This window comes from Cynocephalus volans, chromosome 5, assembly GCF_027409185.1.
Source record: "Cynocephalus volans isolate mCynVol1 chromosome 5, mCynVol1.pri, whole genome shotgun sequence".
NCBI lineage: Eukaryota > Metazoa > Chordata > Mammalia > Dermoptera > Cynocephalidae > Cynocephalus > Cynocephalus volans.
In genome coordinates, this window is record NC_084464.1 from 19,977,082 (window position 1) to 19,984,026 (window position 6,945).

At 51.1% G+C, this 6,945-nt stretch overlaps 1 long non-coding RNA gene across 1 annotated transcript; it reads left to right on the forward strand.

The window, feature by feature from the left end:
* Positions 1-1,666: 1,666 nt before the first annotated feature.
* LOC134378812 (uncharacterized) lies at positions 1,667-6,203 on the forward strand. The gene is made up of 3 exons (XR_010023701.1): positions 1,667-1,876; positions 4,564-4,772; positions 5,010-6,203. It is a non-coding gene; the product is annotated as an uncharacterized LOC134378812 (long non-coding RNA).
* Positions 6,204-6,945: the final 742 nt, after the last annotated feature.

Here is a 6,945-nt window from a genome sequence, read left to right on the forward strand (position 1 = left end):
GAATCAGGTGGTGTAGCAGTTGAACAGAAGATAAACATTGCTTTTCATTACAAAGCTATGTTATTTAATTTTTAAGCATGTGCTTGCACTATTTTGATGAAATGAAAGGTAATTTGTTAATTAGAAGAAGATAGGACATATACAGTAGCAAAATGAAAATAGCCCATTCTTTCACCACTATGAGAAAACAACTTGGTGATTTACTTTAAGCTACTTTTCTACACACATTTTTTCTTTGTTTGATTGAAAGTCTACTTTTGACATTTAAATTTTTAACCTACATTATTGTACATATGTTATTTTATTTATTTACTTATTTTTTTGGTGGCTGGCCTGTATAGGTATTGAACCCTGGCCCTTGGTGTTATCAGTACCATGCTCAAGCCAACTGAGCTAACCAGAAAGCCCCCATATATATTATTTCAAGTGAACTCAGGCTCCTGTGTGGAGATTGGATTCTTGGAGGCAAGATGAAAAGGGACATGACCAGTTAGGAAGTTATTGTAGCTGTCCTGGCAGGAATTAATGGTGGCTTGTACTTGGATAATAATAATAATAGAAATGATGAAGGAGTTAGGATTCTGGATACAGTTTGAAGTTTGGTTCCAAAAGAGTTTGTGCGTGGATAGCAGGTGGGGCATGAGGAAAGGGAAGAGCTATTGGGTGACTGGGAAGGGAATGATGCTGAATAGTAAGGGAGGAATAGATTTCAGGTAGGAAATCAAGAATTCTGTTTTAGATACATCAAGTGTCAAATACCTATTACACATCTAAGTGAAAATATTGAGTATCAGTTGTATATAATAAATCTAAGCTCTAGAAGAGCTTAGAATTTCATGCGTACACACACACACACACACACACACACACACACACACACACACAATACAGAATATATATATTTCAAAGATCCTCGGTCTTTTAAAAAAGATCCTATATATGTATAAATATACGTTTATTTTTTATTTTATTTTTTTTTCCCAAAGATCCATACCAGGTCATTCACCTTTTGGGAACATCCTAAAAGCCATTAATTCTCCTCTGTACTGGAACACCTACACAAGGTTTTCTTAGCCAGACTCAGAAAAACGCCTCTTTTCCCCATTTCCCTGCACTCACATTAGGCGACAGGTAGTTTTTCTTTTTTTTTTTTCATTTTCTTTTTTTTGTCCGGTAAGGGGATTGTAACCGTTGGCTTGGTGTCGCCCGCACCGCGCTCAGCCAGTGAGCACACCGGCCATCCATATATAGGATTCGAACCCGCGGCTGGAGCGCAGCCGCGCTCCCAGCTCTGCTCTCTCCCGAGCGAGCCACCCGCCGGACCCAAGCGGGTGGGTAGTTTAAATCACGTAGTAAAAGAGGGTGGAATCAAAAGCTGTGATCCACAAGAACAAGTGGGACGTCAAGTCGGTTCACCGTTGGCAAATGGGGGCTTTTAAATAACTTAATGAAGAAAAAGCAAGTTCTCAAAAAAAGGCCGACCCCCGACTCGGTGGGAAGTCGCCCGAAGGCAAGGGGAGGGGCCTGCGCCCGCCCCGCCCCTCTCCTGGGGACGCGGGACGTTTACACTCCTGACATCGCCGGCCGCGGAGGAGGAGCGGGAGCCGTTGGAGGAGGAGCGGGAGCCGTTGGCGGAGGAGCGGGAGCCGTTGGCGGAGGAGCGGGAGCCGTTGGAGGACGCGCGCGCCTCCGTCGCAGGGTGGGTGCCCGCGCCCGCAGCGTCAGCGGGGCGGCGCGGCGGGAGGTGGCCGATCGGCTCCCGGCCTCGCAGCCCAGCCCCCGGCCCAGCGGGCCTTACCGCCGCCGCGCCTGGCCGAACCGACCGCACGCTCCGGCTCCCTCGCGGGCGGGAGAACGGAAAACTCCCAACTTCCTGGTGAGTCCCTGCCGCCGGGGGCGCGGGCGCCTGGGCCGACTGGCCCCTGCCGGGCGGGGCTGCTTGTGGGAGTCGGGCCGGGAGACAGAGGTCGGGACCCTGCGGGGCGGCCTCCAGGATCCCCGCGCCCGGGGGATGTGGGGCGGGGCGCGCAGAGCTCGGGCCGGCTGGGGGTTCGGGTCTGATCATTGGCAGTCGTTGGCGCGGGCGGCAGGAACCTCATGCCCGGTACCGATTCTGTCGGCCCGAGGCCGTCGTGGGCGCCGCGGCGGTGGCAACAGGTCCTTGCTGTCAAGACCTGAGGAACTTCAGTGAAGTCCCGCCCTCGGCGGATGCTGATTGGTGGCGTCTGGTATTTATCCTCGCGGATTGGTTGAGTCCATCTGTCAGGATTCGGCAGCAGCCCGACTTAGAAAAATGAAGTTCACTGGGAGAGAGAGAGTGGTGGCAGCCAGGGACATCGGGGAGGACCTGAAGTGTCTGGAGAAGTACAGGGAGGGTGACAGACCTGCTGGAGAATGACCTTTAGAGAGAGTCGGGATTAGAAAATGTCGGAGAGGGATTGATTGCGAGTTAATGGCGAACATCCGTGGTGACAAATGGAAGTTGAGGCCAAAGTCAGGGAGAAGAAGGGGACCCAAAGGAAAAAGAAAAGTAAGACCACGAGGCTTCAGAGAAGCGTTAGGCAGCAAACACAAGCTAGAGGATGCGTCAGTGAGGTCTTAGAACTCCCGTTGCCTCTCTTTTATGCTGTAGACTTTGGGAAAGGTATCAATAAATGAATCCTGTTCTCGCATAGCTGTAGTCCTTGTTAGGTATAAATACTAAAAATATCTAGGATCCTGCCCTTCTCTGCACGGGTGGCCCAGAGCCCACGTCAGGAACTCCAGAGGCCTCTGTCCCTGCTCCTTCCCAAGGGTGACCTGTGCTGCTGGTGTGTGCACCTCTGGCTTCGAAGGCAGCTAACTGCAGGGCTGTGCTTGCAACTTGGATGTGAGAGCTGCGGTGTTCACGTGGAAACCCAAGAGGCTCTTTGACTTCTTGAGGAGCCGGGGTGGGAAGAGAAGGGGAGATCGATCGTGTGCGGTCTGTGGTCCTCACAGTATGGCCCAGCCTGAAACTTCAGGGTGTCTAAAAATCCTAAACTTGAAACTGACTTTCCAGGTAATTAGGAAGGTAAGTTGTTGGAGTGAGCAGGACTGAAGCCATGTTGGGAACTAAAACTGCATGGGTTCTAAAAGATTTGCAAAGGACACAGATACTTTTTTCCTTGGACTTCATTTCTCTGAGTTCCCTCTTTCCCCATGGTTATTAGATATTTTGAACCTCGGTTATGGGTCAAGATGACATTATATACATGGACGTGAAGCTGTTCTCCGGTCAGCCTGGAGCTGCAGAATTGCATGTGGTATCCAAGGAAGACTCGCTAAAGCTATGCTGATTCCATCCCTCCAGCAGGACCCTGAGATAACAGCAAGGACGGGAGCAGAAACCAGACGGAGGCTGGCTGAGACTGCACCTGGTTCCTTGCACGTGCCCCTCCCTCCTGCTTTTCATTTCCCGTGCTCCATTCCCTCCGCTCCCCCTTAAACTCCCCTGAAACCCTAAAGTGGTAGACAGTTCTAGTCTGTCTCCTTAGACATCTGATAATGAACTTGCTGCCTCGCACCAACATTTGGGGCTCACCAGTCTTTTGTTTCTGATTGGTGAGCAAGCGGTGGGACCTGGATGCCAGGAACATACTTGTAAAGGTAGGAGGATAGGACATATTTGATTGAACTGTTTGCAACTCAAGATGGGGCTTATAGGACTTCAGCTTGTGTTAGTTGATTGGGGGAGGGTTCAAGGAAGGGGTGGTTTTGTTCTAGACTGGGTGCTGTCAAAAAGCAAGAGCAATTCTATGATTATCTTAATTTTTACCTAGAAGCAGGCAAAATAGTGCAGGAAAGGGAGACATCTGGCCCTTTTGTGGTGTGGACTAAGTTCTTGTTTTTGTCTGTTCTTAGACAATTACAGAACGGTCTTGGTTTTTGTCTGGATCCAGAAAGGTAACAGAGAGAGTGTTCTGGGACATGGTTTATGTTCAGTAGGAGAACTCCATGGCCTGGCTCAGCTATGGTGGTCAGGGGCTGCTTTTTTTCTTTCTCAAAGTTCACATTATAATCGGTTGTTTTTTTCCTTTTTTTAAAAAAGATGACCGGTAAGGGGATCTTAACCCTTGACTTGGTGTTGTCAGCACCACACTCTCCCGACTGAGCCACAGGCTGGCCTTGTTTTGTTTCTTTTAATCAAATACATTCTGAGTTAGTTCGTTCCTTTTGCTTATAACAAAATACATGAAAGTGGGTGATTTGTAAAGAAAACAAAATCTATTGCTTACAGTTTCTGAGGCTGGGAAGTCCAAAGTCCATCTGGTGGTGGTGACAGTGACCCCGGGGTCTCACATTTCAAGATGGTGGGAGCTGAGAGAGCAAGACAGAGAAAGACAGACTCTCCTCTTCTTTTAAAGTCCTGAGAACCACACCCCTGACCATCATTTTTAATCCATTTGCTCCTGAATGATCCTACAATCCAATCACCTCTTCAAGGCTCCACCTTTCAACTACCATAATAGGATTTCCCACCCTCTTAACAGTCACAGTGGGGGCTAAGTTTCTTTCTTTTTTCTTTTTCTTTTTCATGTACAGCAACCAGGGATTTAAGATAAATACAACCAGCATAGAGAAACTCAAAACTATACATAAGCCAAACCCAGATGCCAAGAAGTGGGGATGAAGGCAGGATTTCTGACCCTTTGGTTCAGCCGGCCCTGCAAATAAAATCCAACCAAAAGAAATCAAGAAAATAACCACGATTCATACTGAGCTGTGGGAGAAAGAGGGGTGACGGGACAAAGGTAGGTGTGGGTGTCACCATGGGGTCAGGTCTGACCCTGGGATGGGAGGGGGAGGGCAAGGTCCTTCACCACCACATAAGCCAAACCCGAGCCACCCAGGTGCTATGAGGCCCTGCCCGAGCAGGGAGGCTGTGTCACACATGCGGCAGGACCCCGCCCCTCCCCCAATGGGATCAGACAGTGGCCACCCAGGCCTGCTGGGCTGGAGACTGACACAGGTTCTGCCTCCTTGTTTAGGCTGCCTGTGGAGAGAGGACGGGGTCACTGCTTAATGATGGCACCTGGCTCAGCCCCAGCAGACCACAAGAAGCCGGCCCCAGACTCACTCAGTGCCTGCAGCAGCTGTGCGGACGCCGCATCCTTGGCTGCCGTCATGCCCGTCCTGCCCATCTGGGGCCAGCGCAACCCAGATAAGGCCGCTGAAAGGCACTGGATGACCAGGGATCACCGCCTGGTACCAGAAGTGGTGCCAGCCAGCAGGTCCTGTCCCCAAACACTTGGTGAGGAACACTGGGCTGCCCAGCCTCATTTGTTGGCACAGCAGCTGGAGGGCAGCCCGAGCCCCTTGGGACCCTAGCCTGTCCCTAACCAAGGCCAATCGGCTGCCCTGCGGCTGTAGGCAGCGCAGTGAGGGACCCGCAAGCTGCTGGCGGAGTCGCTGCTTCGGGCCTGGCTTGAGCCACTCCACGGCCACCTGCCCTCCACAGAGGCGTGACAGCCCTCCCACCAGGGCCTTTGGGGGCAGGCGGCGGCGCTGCGCTGCGAGCTGAACTTGAGCAGCGCGATCTGCGCGGGCGCCGCCGGGGCTGGGCAGCAGCAGCGCCCCCCTGCAGGCCGGGCGCGGAGGCTGCAGCGCGAGCAGCAGTGGCGGCGGCTCCCGTCGGCGGCGACCCGTCCACGCGCAGCTCGCTCTTCTCGCCGCAGCGGGCGGCTGTGCAGCGGGGCCATGGCGGCCTGCGCGCCGCGCCGCGAGCTGCAGCGGGCGTCGGGAAGACGCGGTTCAGGCCGCCGAAGGTCATGGGCAGGCGGATCTCGCAGGCGGCCCGCGCGCTGCCACAGTGGGATCTGCTGGTGCTCGGAGACGTCGTGGGGCAGCCGCCCGAGAACACCTCCGAGCCGGCCGGCGGCGGGCTGCCCACCCGGCCTGGGACTGGCCCGCCGTCCTTCCTCTGCCCCTTCACCTGCACCCGCGGACGCCCGTTTCCCTGACCCGCGCCTCCAACACCGCCTCGTTCTCTGGATTCACTTGCTCACCCCGGAGCTCACACGCCCGCTTGGACTCGTAAGTTTCTACTACAGAAAACCTGGGGAGTACAATTGAAGCCTCAATGAGTTTGGGGGGACACAATTCAATCCACTACGCTTTCCCCCTACTTAAAAGAAAATGACTTTTTGAAAACCAGGTCAGTTTTCTTATAAAAAAATATGTCATTCTGGAGCAATCTCATAATTTCTTTGTGATGGCATTTAACTTGTCCCAATAAGCTGAATATAGGTCTAACGGCTTAGAAAGGTTAAATAAAACTTTTTTCTTGCAAGAATACTGTCTGGACGATGTCAGGAGGTGAATACATCCTGGCAAGAGGTATGGAATAGAATGGTAGATTGCCTCACTGCTAGTGATGTTAAATTTGTTTAACTTATTTTTATTTGTTAGTGATGTTAAATTTGATAACCTGGTTCAAGTTGACAGCAAACTTCTTCAGTATGAAGGATGGGCAGTGAGCCAGCCATTTGTCTGTGGGTACTTTGGTGCTATGCAAGTATCTGCTTCCCAAGACCCTCTTTCCAGCTTCAATTATCAAAACCTAAGTCGATGATTTTATTGTTCATTCTACATTTATTAGATGGCACTTGTTTCTTTTCTTTCTTTCTTTTTTTTTTCTTTGGCTGGCCAGTACCGGGATCTGAACCCATGACCTTGGTGCTACAGGGCTGTTCTCTAAACAACTGAGCTAACCAGCCAGCCCCCTAGGTGTCATTTTTCTATAAGGAATTTTCACTTCTCATCTGGGGATAAACTGCAGTTCCTCCTAAAACAGGGCATACTTCATCATTTTCCCTTTCAATGTTGAATTATTTATGTTTTTTAAATCTTTCTCTTCTTTTCCATTTTTCAATGCTGGATTTTAAAGTAAGAATTAGCCATATGAGTCATCTCAAGTCATGACGA